Consider the following 19,666-nt stretch of genomic DNA (forward strand, 5'->3'; position numbering starts at 1 on the left):
TCTCTAGAATACGTTTTAAAGCTTGGTTGGTATTTTTAACTTGTCCACTTGTCTGTGGATGATACGCGATTGAGATTTTATGAGTTACTCCATATCTTTTGAGAACTTTCTCAAGTTGATTATTACAAAAATGAGTACCCCGATCACTTATTAAAGCTTTCGGTGTTCCAGACCTAGCAAAAAGACGTTTTAAAAAGTTGACTACAACTCGTGCATCGTTAGTTGGGAGAGCTTGTGCTTCCGCCCATTTAGATACATAATCAATGACAACGAGAATGTATAGATTATTATGAGATTTTGGAAATGGACCTATAAAGTCAATACCCTAAACGTCAAATACTTCACATACTTGAATGACATTTTGTGGTATTTCAACACGTTGACTTATTTTTTCGGCCCTTTGACAAGCATCACAGGATTTGCAAAGAAGGTGTGCATCTTTGAAAATTGTAGGCCAATAGAATCCAGCATCGTAACCTTTTCTTGCTGTGAGTTGAGGCCCATAATGCCCTCCTGTTGGTCCTGTGTGACAATGGTTTAAGATTTGACTAACTTCATCTCCGAATACACATCGGCGTATTATTCCATCGGGACAACTTTTAAACAAATGTGGATCTTCCCAGAAATAGTATTTTATATCACTAAAGAATTTCTTTCGTTTTTAATACGACAGTCCTTTTTCAAGGAATCCACATACTAAATAGTTTGCATAGTCTGCAAACCATGGAATTTCACTATAATCTATCTTCAATAGATATTCATCAAGAAAGTTATCTTGTATGGCCGATTCATTTAGAACTTCTAATTCAGGATTTTCAAGACGAGAAAGATGATCAGCGGCGAGATTTTCTGCTCCCTTTTTATCTCGGATTTCAATATCGAACTCTTGTAAGAGTAAGATCCAACGGATTAATCGTGGTTTGGCATCTTGTTTCGAAAATAGGTATCTAAGAGCAGAATGGTCAGTATAGACCACCGTTTTAGCTAGAACGAGATATGAACGAAATTTGTCAAAAGCAAAGACAATAGCAAGGAGTTCTTTTTCAGTAGTTGTATAATTCGTTTGTGCTCCTTGTATCGTCTTACTAGCATAATAAATAGGTTGCAATCGTTTTTCAATCCTTTGTCCTAAAACGGCTCCCATTGCAAAATCACTTGCATCGCACATAAGTTCAAATGGTAGGTTTCAATTTGGAGTTATCATGATCGGCTCATTAGTGAGTTTTTCTTTAAGAATATTAAAAGATTTGATGCATTCATCTGAAAAGATGAATGGAGCATCCTTTTCTAGGAGTTTATTCATAGGAGTGACAATTTTAGAAAAATCTTTTATGAAACGTCGGTAAAAACCGGCATGCCCTAGAAAACTCCTAACTCCTCTAACATTGGTGGGATGTGGAAGTTTAGCAATTACATCTACTTTAGCTCTATCCACTTCAATTCCTTCTTTTGAAATTTTATGACCAAGAACGATGCCTTCTTTAACCATGAAATGGCATTTCTCCCAATTAAGAACTAGATTTGATTGCTCGCATCTAATAAGCATTCGTTCAAGATTAACTAGACATGATTCAAAAGTATCACCGAAGACTGAAAAGTCATCCATGAAAACTTCCATGCATTCTTTTATCATGTCGTGAAAAATCGCCATCATGCACCTTTGAAAGGTTGCAGGGGCGTTGCAAAGTCCAAATGGCATGCGTTTGTAAGCAAAAGTACCATAAGGGCACGTGAATGTGGTTTTCTCTTGGTCCTCGGGTGCTATTGGAATTTGAAAATATCTGAAAAATCGTCAAGAAAACAATATTAACTATTTCCGGCTAATCTTTCCAATATTTGATCAATGAAAGGTAAGGGAAAGTGATCTTTTCTGGGGCGTCATTTAATTTTCTATAATCAATACAAACGCACCATCTTGTTACAGTCCTAGTAGGAATAAGCTCATTTTTTTCATTTGTGATGACAGTCATGCTACCCTTCTTAGATACGCATTGAACTGGGCTTACCCATGTACTATCAGAGATTGGATAAATTAAACCTGCATCAAGCAGTTTAATAATTTCTTTCTTAACAACATCTTGCATATTAGGATTTAGTCTTCATTGGCGTTGCACATACGTTTTATGACCTTCTTCCATAAGGATTTTATGTGTGCAATACGAAGGACTTATTCCTTTAATGTCATGAATCTTCCATGCAATAGCTGGTTTATGAGCTTTTAGCACATAAATGAGTTGAGATTTTTCATTTTCAGTAAGAGAAGACGATATTATTACAGGTAATTCAGATTCACCATGTAAATAAATGTATTCCAAATGGTTTGGAAGTGGCTTTAAATCTAATTTCGGTGGTTCTTCTATCGATGATTTGTATCGATATCTGTCTTCTTCTTTTAGCATTTGAATTTCTTTTGTTGTAGGTTCATATCCATTAGCCATAAGTGTAGCTAACATTTCAGCTTCATCAATTGATTCAGTTCCTTCTCCTAAAGAACATTCTCCTGTTCCTTGTAATTCTGGAAATTCTTCTAACAATTCTGCATGTGAATCTATGGTTTGAATATAATAACATGTATCATCTGTAGATTGCGGTTGTTGCATAGCTCTATCAACAGAAAAGGTAACACTCTCGTCCTGTATACTTAAGGTCAGTTTCTTACCGAACACGTCTATTATTTCTTTAGCCGTGTTTAAGAATGGTCTTCGTAACATGAGAGGAACTCGAGAATCTTCTTCCATGTCCAGAATAACAAAATCTACTAGAAATACTAAAGTACCAACTTTAACTAGCATGTTCTCCATTATCCCTCTAGGATATTTTACTAATCGATCGGCTAGTTGTATACTTATTCGTGTTGGTTTCAATTCTCCAAGGTCTAGTTTAGCGTATAGTGAATACGACATTAAATTTATACTAGCACCTAAGTCTGCCAATGCTTCTATTGAACTAAGACTACCCAGAAAACATGGAATTGTGAAACTTCCTGGATCTGATAATTTTTCCGGTATCTTATTCAACAGTACTGCAGAACAATTAGCATTCATAGTAACAGCTGAGAGTTCTTCCATTTTCTTTCTATTTGTGATTAGATCTTTCAAGAATTTAGCATATCTAGGCATTCCTGAAATTACATCAATGAAAGGAAGATTTACATTTATTTGTTAAAACATATCCAAGAATTTGGATTGCTCGGCTTCAAGTCTTTCTTTTCTCATTTTACTCGGGTAAGGAAGTGGTGGTTGGTATGGTTTAACATAAGGTTTAGCCTTAACTGTGTTATCTTCATTAACCTTTTCAACTACCGATTTTGTTTCCTTATCTTGCTCAGGTTGTGGTTCTTGTGTTATCTTCAGGTGGTTTAAGTGTAATACCACTTCTTGTGGTAATGGCTTTAGCTGTTTTATTCCGGGGGTTAGCATTTGTATCACTAGGTAGACTTCCCGATTTTCTTTCACCTATCAATTTTGCTAGGTTGCTTACTTCTTGTTTCAAATTTTGAATAGAAGCTTGTTGATTTCTAAATGCTTGATCATTTTGTTCATTGATTTGTTTCTGAGATGTGAAAAATTGAGTTTGAGATTCAACTAGCTTCGACATCATATCTTCAAAATTTGGCTTTTTATCATCGGTTTGTGGTGGTTTATTTTGAAAAAATAGGTCTTTGTTGATTGTAAGTATTATTAGATACTTTTTGATTACTAGGACCTTGTTGGTTGTTGTATGGAATATTTCGGTTATAATTCTGGTTTTGATTGTAGATTGGTCTTGGCGGTTGATAATTATTCTGATAATTATTTCCAGGCCTTTGGTTCATGTATGAAACATTCTCTCTTTGTTCCATTGTTTGTTCAATACTGAGACAATCTTTTGTCAAATTTGGTCCTCTACACTGCTCACAACTAATTCTTATTGAGTAAATATCCTTAGTCATCTTTTCCATTTGTCTCTCGATAGCATCTATCTTTGCAGATATGGAATCAAAGTCATGGCTAGAATCGGCGCTAGCTGCTTTAGATGATCTAACGATATCTTTTTCTTGGTGCCATTCATGTGAGTGGGAAGCAGTGTTATCAATAATTTTGTAAGCGTCAGTTGTGGTTTTCTTCATAATGGAACCACCAACTGCTATATCGATGTCTTTTCGTGTAGTGATGTCGCATCCTTGGTAGAATATTTGTACTATTTGATAATTGTCTAAACCATGTTGCGGACATCCTTTCAATAATTTCCAAATCTTGTCCATGCCTCATATAGATTTTCATTTGGCTTTTGCGTGAACGTAACAATTTCTCCTTGAAGTCTCACGGCTTTAGATGCCGGAAAGAATTGTTTAAGAAATTTTTCAACTAAAACGTCCCATGTATCAATTGCCCCTTCAGGTAACGATTCTAACCAATCTTTGGCTTCTCCCTTTAAAGTCCAGGGAAATAACATGAGATATATCTGTTCATCCTCCACTTCTCTTATTTTGAATAAAGTACAAATCCTATTAAAGGTACGAAGATGTCCATTGCTAAACAGTTAACGTATAAAAGTGTTTCTAAAAAAAATTCCAAATTTTTTAAATTAACTATATTTATATATTTTGGTCATTATGGTATGAAATTCAATCATTAATTTAATAAATAAAAATTACATCAACTATCCCTCTCGATTCTGGGTAAAATATGAAAAATGTTGAAATTTATTAATTAGCTTCTAAATATATTTTTAATAAGCCTAAAATTTATATAGCTCATTTTCGGATAACCGTTTATTTTAAAATTACACAAGTTCGTTTATAACTTGTTTATTATCAATCGAATGATAATTGAGTGTTACTATCATTTTCCAAAATAATTTCGAAACTATATATATATTCAATACACTTTATTTATATATATATATAGATACTTTTTAAATAATAATCATTATAATATCCTATTTTTATTTTACTTTACATAGTAAATTCTAATGATTGAATCATATAACATGTCAATTAATATATATTAAATATGTACATATCTATTTACAAATAGTTGTCCATGAATAGTTCGGGAGTAGTCAAAGGTCAAATGATATTATGAATATAGTTTACAAACTTTGTTACTCAACATTACAGACTTTGCTCATCGTGTCGAAATCAAATAAGAATTAAGTTTAAATTTAGTCGAAAATTTCTGGGTCATCACACCGTGTTCCACAAACACGACCAGCTACTCCCAGGCGCTTCACTCCTGTCTCAGTTCATTCAGTAGCTTCAGCCGCCGTCCCAGTTCATGCTACTCCTACTCCTATCACACAACCTATCTTAGCTATTTCACCTGCTCCAGTCATTGAGATAGTCCCTGTTCATGAGCTAACTGAGGGCTGCCACTTAGTCACAGTTCCTATATCAGTTGAGCCACCCACGACCCAGGTTTTTGAGACTACCGGGAGCATCCCTGATGAGGAGCCTTTCTCGAACCTATCACAGCTAGAGTTGCCATCGGACCTTTGTCTAGACACACTGTTGGGCCCTGAGTTGGATGCATGACAGCCGCTTGAGTATTTGTCGAGACTAGAGGATGACTGTAATGACCCGGAAATTTTCGAAAAATTTTAAACCAAACTCTCGATACGATTTAATATTTATGACACGATAAGAGAAGTCTGTTAGGTTGAGTCTCAAAATTTTTGAACTATTTTAATACATTCATTGGACCTTCGAATGTTCCCGACGATTCACGAATAATTGCCTGTAAATAGATATGTATATATATATATATATATATATATATATATATATATATATATATATATATATATAAATATTTATATAATAAATGTTATTAATCATTTTTATGAAATTATTGTTATAAATAAATATGTAAAAGAATATATATAAATAAATATTTTTATGTAAAAGAATATATAGAATAGTTAAGTTATTATTAGAATATATATATATATATATATATATATATATATATATATATATATATATATATATATATATATATAACACATATAAATATTAAATATTCAAAAATGTTATTATATAACATAAATATTACATAATTAATAATATGTAAGATTAATATATGAAATCTTATTACAAGTTAAAATATAATTGTTATATTGATATTATTGTTATTATTACTTTTATTATTATTATTAATATTAACATTAATATTAGTATCAGTATTAATAAATATATAGACATGAAAGTTGATACGCATAATTTGTTATATTAATATCAGTATTACTATCAATATTAATATTATTAATATCATTATTTTTATTACTAAGATTATTAAAAATTATTATAAGTGTTATTATTTTTATTAAGATACAAACTTATTAACATTAATGTCATTATGATTATTAATATTAACATTATTATTAACAAATATCCTCATTCTTGTTATCTATATTATTATTATTATTTTTATTAATAATATTAAAAGAATAATTATCATTAATATATATTTATATTTATTATTAATATTAATTATACATATAAAATTCATACAGAGAGATACCAAAATACGTTTCCATTCAACATCAACTTTATAAATTTTGGTATTCTGTCTCTAAACATGTACATGATAGAATTCAATTAACAGAATTTTATTATTAGCACATTTATATATTAAATGCAGATACATATAAAAATTTGTAGATATCAAAATCAGATATGGTACAAAATCTGTTAGCTTTCACTATCTGTTTGAAATTTTTCTTCTTCATTACCTGCTCACGAATCTGCATCTTATCGACTCTAATTCACTACAAAACAACATCCAGCAAATTCAGTTAGACATCGTGATCAGCTTTATTTCACTTTGATATTTTTCTTTTCATTCTGATTCTTGATCGATTCTTCTTGTCGACCATATCACCACTACAGACAACCTTTTTACAGCATCCATTGTATACTCACACTTAATATATTCCTTCTGCAATTCGATGAGAAAAATCAAACAAACAGATACAAAATTTGTTAGCTGTCAATAACAGTTAAAGCGTACGAATATGTTTCAAGTCTTTATCTATTTATATTTTCTTATTTCTTTCTTCCTGCTCGAGATTCTCTGTCGACCATAGCTGCACTACAAACCAAATTAATTGTACAATTGATTTCTATTATAATCACTCAAATGCACAATATATATATCCGCTACTGCAATTGTAAAAATAATAGAGATATTAATTAAGTTACATATACATATATTACTTACACTCAAGCAATTGCAGAGAGATATTTAGGATTCATAATTGAAACTCAAACCACCATCTTCATTTGATTATCTTCACTACACCACTTGAAATCACCATCACCTTCGAATATTAATCACGATTGACTACCACATGAAATCACCACAACAATACCGCCACCTACTCTCCCTCCTTCTTATTCTTGAGTTCTCTCTTCGTGAACTTATCCCTTACAACCACCACCTGATGTGACTATTATTTTTTTCTGTTTCTTTATTCAATCGGTACACCGACACCACAACCCAAGTCACCACACAAGCTTGTGAAATTGCTTGTTCTCCTGTCTTCTATCTGGACGTGAACAAACAAACCACCACGCCTTCATTTTATTTATTTATTTACTTTCCTTTCTGCATTCGAACCAGACTGCATAAGCTTATGTTTCTATTAATCACCAAAGACCCACTACCGCTATATTGTATTGTGAAATTATGATGGGGTATCCAATATATATTACCTCTTTACAGTTCACTACCCAATTATTTAAAGACCACACAATCAATTATATAAAGAATGATTAATTTTTACTGGGATGATAATGTTTATGGTGGGGACATTAGATGAAAACGAATTCAAATTACATGCTGGCTGACAATGGGATTAAATAAAGAACGTTTGTTTTCATTTAATTTTTGTGATTGAAGTGTGGGACACAAGAGACTAGTTGGCCGAATGCTATGGATTGTTTCTATTTGTTGGGCCAAGGTAACTGGACCAGGCTGCACACATATATTTTTCTGTTTCCCATCAAAAACCACTGCTACGTTTTTCTTTAAACCGAGAAACCACCATTAAAACTGTTACGTTACTGTTGCTGTTCCAGCTTCATGTTTCTATTTCTTTTTCCTTTTTTAATCACCTAAACACAACCATTAATTTAGTTGATACTGCCTAGGTTTCTTCTGTTTTTCGTTGATCACCAAAACGGCTAAAAATAACCCATTAAAACCTGCAGTTGTACGCTCAATTTTCTGTGTTAATAAACAACTCGCAAAACTCTTTTGCTGTAGCAATACGTTCATGTGAGATGATAATTGATGTTAATAAATACGTAAACAATAATGATGATTATGATAATGATAAAATAAGTGATGATGGGTTTAAAAAAATGGATGTTATTGAATTATAATTAGTGGGTTGTTAAAGTTATGGTGGGGTTTAGGATAACTAGCTGGATGAAATCTGTTTAACTACATAATGTACACATCTACAAGTAATTTGGGCCGTGATCCCACTTCTTTTTCTCTTGGGCTGAATATGTTTCTGTTGGGCTTCTGATTCCCTGCGAGGTCTGATCTAGTTACTGCTTCTGTTGGGCTGTTAAGGCACGAGGCCTGTTCCAGTTTTCTGTTTCTGTTGGGCCATAACAAAAGCCCAATTATTTGCTATTTTAAACGAAGCTTGATTCTGTTACTCTTATCTGCTACTACGACTTGTTTTTTTTTTCTCGATCATGATATTAATTATGATGGCTACGGATATGATTATGGTGATGATATATGGTAACATACGATAAAGATGGTGAGTGACGATTAAGTTATCGATGATGATGAGTTGATAGAATGATGATCTATAAGATATGGTAGTGATGATTATGAAAAAGGTTAAAGTAATTACGGGACAAATTGTAACAGAAAGTGGCGGATAGAGGAATGGTTAGGTGTGTTTTGTAGTGACCTGAACTTTTCCATGTTTATATATATATTAAATGAAATTGATATTTACATGATTAAATGTTTCCAACATGTTAAGCAGTCAAACTTGGTAAGACTTGATTAATTGAAATAGGTTTCATGTAGACAATTGACCACCCAAGTTGACCGGCGATTCACGAACGTTAAAACTTGTAAAAACTATATGATGATATATATATGGATATGTATATAGCTAACATGATATTATGAAAAGTAAGTATCTCACTAGGTATATTAACAATGAGTTATATACATAAAATGAGACTATTGAATTATGAAACTCGAAACGATATATATAACGATTATCATTATAGCAATGTCTTACTAAATACATATGTATCATATTAAGATATATTCATTGTTGGTGATTTTGTGTCACCAATATGATTTAAGTGTAATGGGATTAATTTGTTAACCAAAATAACTTTGATAAATATCGAACAAGTTTGGGAAAGTGTGGAGTGCACACTTGTTTGAACTTATCTTGATTATGACGGGGGTTCGGGGGCAGTGCCCCCGATAGCGGGGTCCAAGGGGGGCAACCCCTGGCTTAACGAGATCGTTAACTTAAAGCTTTCAAAAACAACACTTACTTGTAATGACTAACGATGACTTAACAACTCATTAAAATGAATATACATGTAGTGTATTAAGATATATTAGTACACTTTTGAAAGACTTCAAGACACATATCAAAGTACTTCTACTTAACAAAAATGCTTACAATTACGTTCTCATTCATTTTCATCAACAATTCTACTCGTATGCACCCGTATTCGTACTCGTATAATACACAGCTTCTAGGTGTACTTAATATTGATACATACCCTCAATAATCTAATCTTAGCATCCCTAAATGACTCATCATCCATTATAGAAACATGTAGGGATTAACCTTTGTCATTTACCATGAATAATTAAGCTAAATAACAAAACTAGAGAAGCCTTTGTTGACTAACTAAAAAAAAAAACGTGGGACTATCATGGGTATATACATCCATTTCATGCTAGATTACTACATCATATTACTCTCTAAACACACACACTTCCACCTGTTCTAACTCTCATCATATTCAGCAAGTTTTGATCTCATAATCAAAGCTTAGATCACCATAAAAAGAATCATTCAAGAACACATCAAGAACACTTCAAGAAACCTTTCAAGATTGCAAGATTACTTTCAATCTTTCTAATCCATTCAAAGTAATCATCTAAGATCAAGAAACCTTTGTTATTTACAGTAGGTTATCTCTCTAATTCAAGGTAATACTCATATTCAAACTTTGATTCAATTTCTATACTATAACAATCTTATTTCGAGTAGAAATCTTACTTGAACTTGTTTTCGTGTCATGATTCTACTTCAAGAACTTTCAAGCCATCCAAGAATCCTTTGAAGGTAGATAATTTTTTTGTCACTTCCAGTAGGTTTACCTACTAAACTTAAGGTAGTAATGATGTTCATAACATCATTCGATTCATATATATAAAACTATCTTATTCGAAGATTATAACATGTAATCACTAGAACATAGTTTAGTTAATTCTAAACTTGTTCACTAACAAAGTTAATCTTTCTAGCTTAACTTTTAAAATTAACTATACACATGTTCTATATATTTATGATATGCTAACTTAATGATTTAAAACCTGGAAACACGAAGAACACCGTAAAACCGGACATACGCTGTCATAGTAACATTGCGGGCTGTTTTGGGTTAGATAATTAAAAATAACTTTGATTTAAAAGTTGTATTTCTGGGAAAATGATTTTTCTTATGAACATGAAACTATATCCAAAAATCATGGTTAAACTCAAAGTAGAAGTATGCTTTTCAAAATGGTCATCATGACGTCGTTCTTTCGACTAAAATGACTACCTCTTACAAAAATGACTTGTAACCTGTATTTCCGACTATAAACTTATACTTTTTATGTTTAGTTTCATAAATTTCAGTTCATTATAAAATCATAGCAACTTGAATCACTCAAAACGGATTTAAAACGAAGAAGTTATGGGTAAAACAAAATTGGATATTTTTCCTTGTTGTAGCTACGTGAAATTTGTAACAAATCTATTCTAACCATAACTTAACTAAATTATATTGTATTATACATGTACTTTAACATATTATGTAACCTTGATAGACCATAGACATGTATACAATGTTTTGACATATCATATCGACCCATCTATATATATTATTTGGAACAACCATAGACACTCTATATGCAGTAATGCTTGAGTTAGCTATACAGGGTTGAGGTTGATTCCAAAATAATATATATACTTTGAGTTGTGAACGAGTCTGAGACTTTTAGACACTGGGTTGTGGATTGATTCGAGATAATATATATTGAGTTATTTATTTACATCTAACTATGGACAACTAGTTATAGATTACTAACGTTGGACCGCTAATTTAATAAACTTAAATCATTAAAACGTAATAAAAAAATGTTGTGAATATATTTCGATCATACTTTGATATATATGTATATATTTGTTATAGGTTCGTGAATCGATCCGTGGCCAAGTCTTAAATTCCGACGAAGTAAAAATCTGTGAAAGTGAGTTATAGTCACACTTTTAAAATCTAATATTTTTGGGATGAGAATACATGCAGTTTTATAAATGTTTTACAAAATAGACACAAGTACGTGAAACTACATTTTATGGTTGAATGATCGAAATTGAATATGCCCGTTTTAGCTTGGTAGCCTAAGAATTAGGGAACTGGCCCCTAATTGATGCGAATCCTAAAGGGAGATCTACGGGAACTAACAACTCCCATTCTGGAATTTGGAATGCTTTAGTACTTCGAGTTTATCATGTCCGATGGGTGTCCTGGAATGATGGGGATATTCTATATGCATCTTGTTAATGCCGATTACCAAGTGTTCACCATATGAATGATTTTTATACAGATAGCTATATGCCTGTATGTTACTTATGAAAAATTAAATCTTGTGATCTATTATTATGAATTGATAACATATAGGTTAAACCTATAACTCAGCAACATTTTTGTCTAGGTTTTAAGCATGTTTATTCTCAGGTGATTATTAAGAAGCTTCTGCTGTTGCATGCTATATAAAGACAGGAATTGGAGTCTGCATGCTTGTATAATATTGTTTAAAAACTGCATTCATAGAATTTACTCGATGTGTAATATTATTGTAAACCATTATGTAATGGTCGTGTGTAAAACGTTATATTCTAGATTATCAATACTTGATAATCTACGTCATGCTTTAAAAACCTTTATCAATAAAATTAAAGGTTATGGTTTGTTTTTTTAAAATCGAATGAAGTCTTTGAAAAACGTCTAATACCGAGGTCAAAACGTCGCAAAGAAATCAATTAATATGTAACGTTTATAATCGCTATGAACGTGACATTTCATGTTTGTGGTTAAACGAGAGGTCTTGGGTTCAAACCCGGACTTGGGCGTTTTTTTAAGGGCTACTTCTTTGAGGTAGTTTACTTACTACTCATTATTATTATTATTATTATTATTATTATTATTATTATTATTATTATTATTATTATTATTATTATTATTATTATTATTATTATTATTATTATTATTATTATTATTATTACTCCCTCCATCCCAAAATAATTGTCCTATTTTGACTTTTTGAGTCTTTTTTCTTCAACTTTGACGTTATATATCTTTCTTTATGTTATATAATATCGAATGAAAGTTTTACCAAATGAAAACACATTCGAAAATCAATCAATTCATATAAATTTCATCGTATATTCTATAGCAAAAACCAACAAATATTTAAATTCAAAAGTTAATAAATTGACTTTAAAAAGTCCAACAGGACAATTATTTTGGGACGGAGGGAGTATTATTATTATTATTATTATTATTATTATTATTATTATTATTATTATTATTATTATTATTATTATTATTATTAACATTATTTTATCAAATAAATATTAGATACATAAAAATATATATTTGATACATAATATAATGATATTAGTATTACATAAGATTATAAAATGAAAATAATGACATTAATTATATAAATATTACCTATAACAAATTACTGAATTTTGATATAATACTAACTACTTGTATACATATATTAATATAACTATATGTATAAATATTAATTATTTTACAATAGGTAACACATAATTGAAGATATAATATATATCTTAATTAGAATTGAATATGATTATTATATAATTAAAATACTTAAATATAGCACATAATTAATAAATGGAATTATGTGATTATATATTTTAATATATATTACTGATATAGGTTCGTGAATTCGAGGCCAACCCTGCATTGTTCAGTATCGTCGTATGCATATTTTTACTACAAAATATCGTATGATGAGTTCATTTGATTCCCTTTTACTCTTTACATTTATGGGACTGAGAATACATGCGCTGTTTTTACAACTGCTTTATTAAATGCCTTTGAAATCTATATTTTTGGACTAAGATGCTTTTATAAATGTTTGACGAGATAGAAACAAGCAAAAGATTCCTCGAATGAATTATTATGCAGACAGAAGTTCTGTGGATTATTATTGAATTAGTTGTACATTATAATTGCCACAAATTGTTGTGAATATTTCCCCTGATTATTATTGCTTGGTAACCTAAGAATTAGAAACGGGCATGGCCCTAATTCACGTGAATCTTAAAGGTAGCTACCGGGTTTAACACCCCACCCAGAATGTTCACTAGACGGAAGAGCTAGTGGGCGTTGTGTTTAGTATTTCGAAGTTTATATATTATACAAACAAGATGTTATGTTTTGGGGATATTATTGATGCGCATTATATGTTAAGGTCGGTTACCATGTTGAGCAATGAAATCAAATTGAATGTTATGTATCAAGAGAATGATTTTTATACACAGGTTATGTGTATTATATGTTGTGCACGAGATATGTGTACGGTTATTTAAAAATCGCGAGGCAACCTACGGGGAGAAAAGGATACGAACCTACTCAGTTAAGCATTATGAAAAATGGTTTTGTACACGAGATAGGTGTACTGTATTTAAATCTTGTGGTCTATCAAAATTCTGAATTTTTATTGTTTATGATAAACTTATGAACTCACCAACTTTTTGGTTGACACTTTTAAGCATGTTTATTCTCAGGTATGAAAGAAATCTTCCACTGTGAATTTGCTCATTTTAGAGATATTACTGTAGTTGAAATGTCCCGTTCTTATTGATTAAAAACGTTCCATATTAATTGATTTCGTTGCGAGGTTTTGACCTCTATATGAGACGTTTTTCAAAGACTGCATTCATTTTTAAACAAACCATAACCTTTATTTCATCAATAAAGGTTTAAAAAGCTTTACGTAGATTATCAAATAATGATAATCTAAAATATCCTGTTTACACACGACCATTACATAATGGTTTACAATACAAATATGTTACAACAAAATAAGTTTCTTGAATGCAGTTTTTACACAATATCATACAAGCATGGACTCCAAATCTTGTCCTTATTTAAGTATGCGACAGCGGAAGCTCTTAATAATCACCTGAGAATAAACATGCTTAAAACGTCAACAAAAATGTTGGTGAGTTATAGGTTTAACCTATATATATCAAATCGTAACAATAGACCACAAGATTTCATATTTCAATACACATCCCATACATAGAGATAAAAATCATTCATATGGTGAACACCTGGTAACCGACAATAACAAGATGCATATATAAGAATATCCCCATCATTCCGGGACACCCTTCGGATATGATATAAATTTCGAAGTACTAAAGCATCCGGTACTTTGGATGGGGTTTGTTAGGCCCAATAGATCTATCTTTAAGATTCACGTCAATTAGGGTGTCTGTTCCCTAATTCTTAGATTACCAGACTTAATAAAAAGGGGCATATTCGATTTCGATAATTCAACCATAGAATGTAGTTTCACGTACTTGTGTCTATTTTGTAAATCATTTATAAAACCTGCATGTATTCTCATCCCAAAAATATTAGATTTTAAAAGTGGGACTATAACTCACTTTCACAGATTTTTACTTCGTCGGGAAGTAAGACTTGGCCACTGGTTGATTCACGAACCTATAACAATATATACATATATATCAAAGTATGTTCAAAATATATTTACAACACTTTTAATATATTTTGATGTTTTAAGTTTATTAAGTCAGCTGTCCTCGTTAGTAACCTACAACTAGTTGTCCACAATTAGATGTACAGAAATAAATCGATAAATATTATCTTGAATCAATCCACGACCCAGTGTATACGTATCTCAGTATTGATCACAACTCAAACTATATATATTTTGGAATCAACCTCAACCCTGTATAGCTAACTCCAACATTCACATATAGAGTGTCTATGGTTGTTCCGAAATATATATAGATGTGTCGACATGATAGGTCGAAACATTGTATACGTGTCTATGGTATCTCAAGATTACATAATATATAATACAAGTTGATTAAGTTATGGTTGGAATAGATTTGTTACCAATTTTCACGTAGCTAAAATGAGAAAAATTATCCAATCTTGTTTTACCCATAACTTCTTCATTTTAAATCCGTTTTGAGTGAATCAAATTGCTATGGTTTCATATTGAACTCTATTTTATGAATCTAAACAAAAAAAGTATAGGTTTCTAGTCGGAAAAATAAGTTACAAGTCGTTTTTGTAAAGGTAGTCATTTCAGTCGAAAGAACGACGTCTAGATGACCATTTTAGAAAAACATACTTCCACTTTGAGTTTAACCATAATTTTTGGATATAGTTTCATGTTCATAATAAAAATCATTTTCTCAGAATAACAACTTTTAAATCAAAGTTTATCATAGTTTTTAATTAACTAACCCAAAACAGCCCGCGGTGTTACTACGACGGCGTAAATCCGGTTTTACGGTGTTTTTCGTGTTTCCAGGTTTTAAATCATTAAGTTAGCATATCATATAGATATAGAAAATGTGTTTAGTTGATTTTAAAAGTCAAGTTAGAAGGATTAACTTTTGTTTGCGAACAAGTTTAGAATTAACTAAACTATGTTCTAGTGATTACAAGTTTAAACCTTCGAATAAGATAGCTTTATATGTATGAATCGAATGATGTTATGAACATCATTACTACCTTAAGTTCCTTGGATGAACCTACTGGAAAAGAGAAAAATGGATCTAGCTTCAATGGATCCTTGGATGGCTCAAAGTTCTTGAAGCAAAATCATGACACGAAAACAAGTTCAAGTAAGATCATCACTTGAAATAAGATTGTTATAGTTATAGAAATTGAACCAAAGTTTGAATATGATTATTACCTTGTATTAGAATGATAACCTACTGTAAGAAACAAAGATTTCTTGAGGTTGGATGATCACCTTACAAGATTGGAAGTGAGCTAGCAAACTTGAAAGTATTCTTGATTTTATGAAACTAGAACTTTTGGAATTTATGAAGAACACTTAGAACTTGAAGATAGAACTTGAGAGAGTTCAATTAGATGAAGAAAATTGAAGAATGAAAGTGTTTGTAGGTGTTTTTGGTCGTTGGTGTATGGATTAGATATAAAGGATATGTAATTTTGTTTTCATGTAAATAAGTCATGAATGATTACTCATATTTTTGTAATCTTATGAGATATTTCATGCTAGTTGCCAAATGATGGTTCCCACATGTGTTAGGTGACTCACATGGGCTGCTAATAGCTGATCATTGGAGTGTATATACCAATAGTACATACATCTAAAAGTTGTGTATTGTACGAGTACGAATACGGGTGCATACGAGTAGAATTGTTGATGAAACTGAACGAGAATGTAATTGTAAGCATTTTTGTTAAGTAGAAGTATTTTGATAAGTGTATTGAAGTCTTTCAAAAGTGTATAAATACATATTAAAACACTACATGTATATACATTTTAACTGAGTCGTTAAGTCATCGTTAGTCGTTACATGTAAGTGTTGTTTTGAAACCTTTAGGTTAACGATCTTGTTAAATGTTGTTAACCCAATGTTTATAATAACAAAAGAGATTTTAAATTATTATATTATCATGATATTATGATGTACGAATATCTCTTAATATGATATATATACATTAAATGTCGTTACAACGATAAACGTTACATATATGTCTCGTTTCAAAATCATTAAGTTAGTAGTCTTGTTTTTACATATGTAGTTCATTGTTAATATAATTAATGATATGTTTACTTATCATAATATCATGTTAACTATATATATAACCATATATATGTCATCATATAGTTTTTTTACAAGTTTTAACGTTCGTGAATCACCGGTCAACTTGGGTGGTCAATTGTCTATATGAAACCTATTTCAATTAATCAAGTCTTAACAAGTTTGATTGCTTAACATGTTGGAAACATTTAATCATGTAAACATCAATCTCAATTAATATATATAAACATGGAAAAGTTCGGGTCACTACAGTACCTACCCGTTAAATAAATTTCGTCCCGAAATTTTAAGCTGTTGAAGGTGTTGACGAATCTTCTGGAAATAGATGCGGGTATTTCTTCTTCATCTGATCTTCACGCTCCCAGGTGAACTCGGGTCCTCTACGAGCATTCCATCGAACCTTAACAATTGGTATCTTGTTTTGCTTAAGTCTTTTAACCTCACGATCCATTATTTCGACGGGTTCTTCGATGAATTGGAGTTTTTCGTTGATTTGGATTTCATCTAACGGAATAGTGAGATCTTCTTTAGCAAAACATTTCTTCAAATTCGAGACGTGGAAAGTGTTATGTACAGCCGCGAGTTGTTGAGGTAACTCAAGTCGGTAAGCTACTGGTCCGACACGATCAATAATCTTGAATGGTCCAATATACCTTGGATTTAATTTCCCTCGTTTACCAAATCGAACAACGCCTTTCCAAGGTGAAACTTTAAGCATGACCATCTCTCCAATTTCAAATTCTATATCTTTTCTTTTAATGTCAGCGTAGCTCTTTTGTCGACTTTGGGCGGTTTTCAACCGTTGTTGAATTTGGATGATCTTCTCGGTAGTTTCTTGTATAATCTCCGGACCCGTAATCTGTCTATCCCCCACCTCACTCCAACAAATCGGAGACCTGCACTTTCTACCATAAAGTGCTTCAAACGGCGCCATCTCAATGCTTGAATGGTAGCTGTTGTTGTAGGAAAATTCTGCTAACGGTAGATGTCGATCCCAACTGTTTCCGAAATCAATAACACATGCTCGTAGCATGTCTTCAAGCGTTTGTATCGTCCTTTCGCTCTGCCCATCAGTTTGTGGATGATAGGCAGTACTCATGTCTAGACGAGTTCCTAATGCTTGCTGTAATGTCTGCCAGAATCTTGAAATAAATCTACCATCCCTATCAGAGATAATAGAGATTGGTATTCCATGTCTGGAGACGACTTCCTTCAAATACAGTCGTGCTAATTTCTCCATCTTGTCATCTTCTCTTATTGGTAGGAAGTGTGCTGATTTGGTGAGACGATCAACTATTACCCAAATAGTATCAAAACCACTTGCAGTCCTTGGCAATTTAGTGATGAAATCCATGGTAATGTTTTCCCATTTCCATTCTGGGATTTCGGGTTGTTGAAGTAGACCTGATGGTTTCTGATGCTCAGCTTTGACCTTAGAACACGTCAAACATTCTCCTACGTATTTAGCAACATCGGCTTTCATACCCGGCCACCAAAAATGTTTCTTGAGATCCTTGTACATCTTCCCCGTTCCAGGATGTATTGAGTATCTGGTTTTATGAGCTTCTCTAAGTACCATTTCTCTCATATCTCCAAATTTTGGTACCCAAATCCTTTCAGCCCTATACCGGGTTCCGTCTTCCCGAATATTAAGATGCTTCTCCGATCCTTTGTGTATTTCATCCTTTAAATTTCCCTCTTTTAAAACTCCTTGTTGCGCCTCCTTTATTTGAGTAGTAATGTTATTATGAATCATTATATTCATAGATTTTACTCGAATGGGTTCTCTATCCTTCCTGCTCAAGGCATCGGCTACCACATTTGCCTTCCCCGGGTGGTAACGAATCTCAAAATCGTAATCATTCAATAATTCAATCCACCTACGCTGCCTCATATTCAGTTGTTTCTGATTAAATATGTGTTGAAGACTTTTGTGGTCGGTATATATAATACTTTTGACCCCATATAAGTAGTGCCTCCAAGTCTTTAATGCAAAAACAACCGCGCCTAATTCCAAATCATGCGTCGTATAATTTTGTTCGTGAATCTTCAATTGTCTAGACGCATAAGCAATCACCTTCGTTCGTTGCATTAATACACAACCGAGACCTTGCTTTGATGCGTCACAATAAATCACAAAATCATCATTCCCTTCAGGCAATGACAATATAGGTGCCGTAGTTAGCTTTTTCTTCAATAACTGAAACGCTTTCTCTTGTTCATCATTCCATTCAAATTTCTTCCCTTTATGCGTTAATGTAGTCAAGGGTTTTGCTATTCTGGAAAAGTCTTGGATGAACCTTCTGTAGTAACCAGCTAGTCCTAAAAACTGGCGTATGTGTTTCGGAGTTTTCGGGGTTTCCCACTTTTCAACAGTTTCTATCTTTGCCGGATCCACCTTAATACCTTCTTTGTTCACTATGTGACCGAGGAATTGAACTTCTTCCAACCAAAATGCACACTTTGAAAACTTAGCGTACAATTCTTCCTTCCTCAATACTTCTAACACCTTTCTCAAATGTTCACCGTG

Source organism: Rutidosis leptorrhynchoides, chromosome 1 (genome assembly GCF_046630445.1).
Source record: "Rutidosis leptorrhynchoides isolate AG116_Rl617_1_P2 chromosome 1, CSIRO_AGI_Rlap_v1, whole genome shotgun sequence".
Lineage (NCBI taxonomy): Eukaryota > Viridiplantae > Streptophyta > Magnoliopsida > Asterales > Asteraceae > Rutidosis > Rutidosis leptorrhynchoides.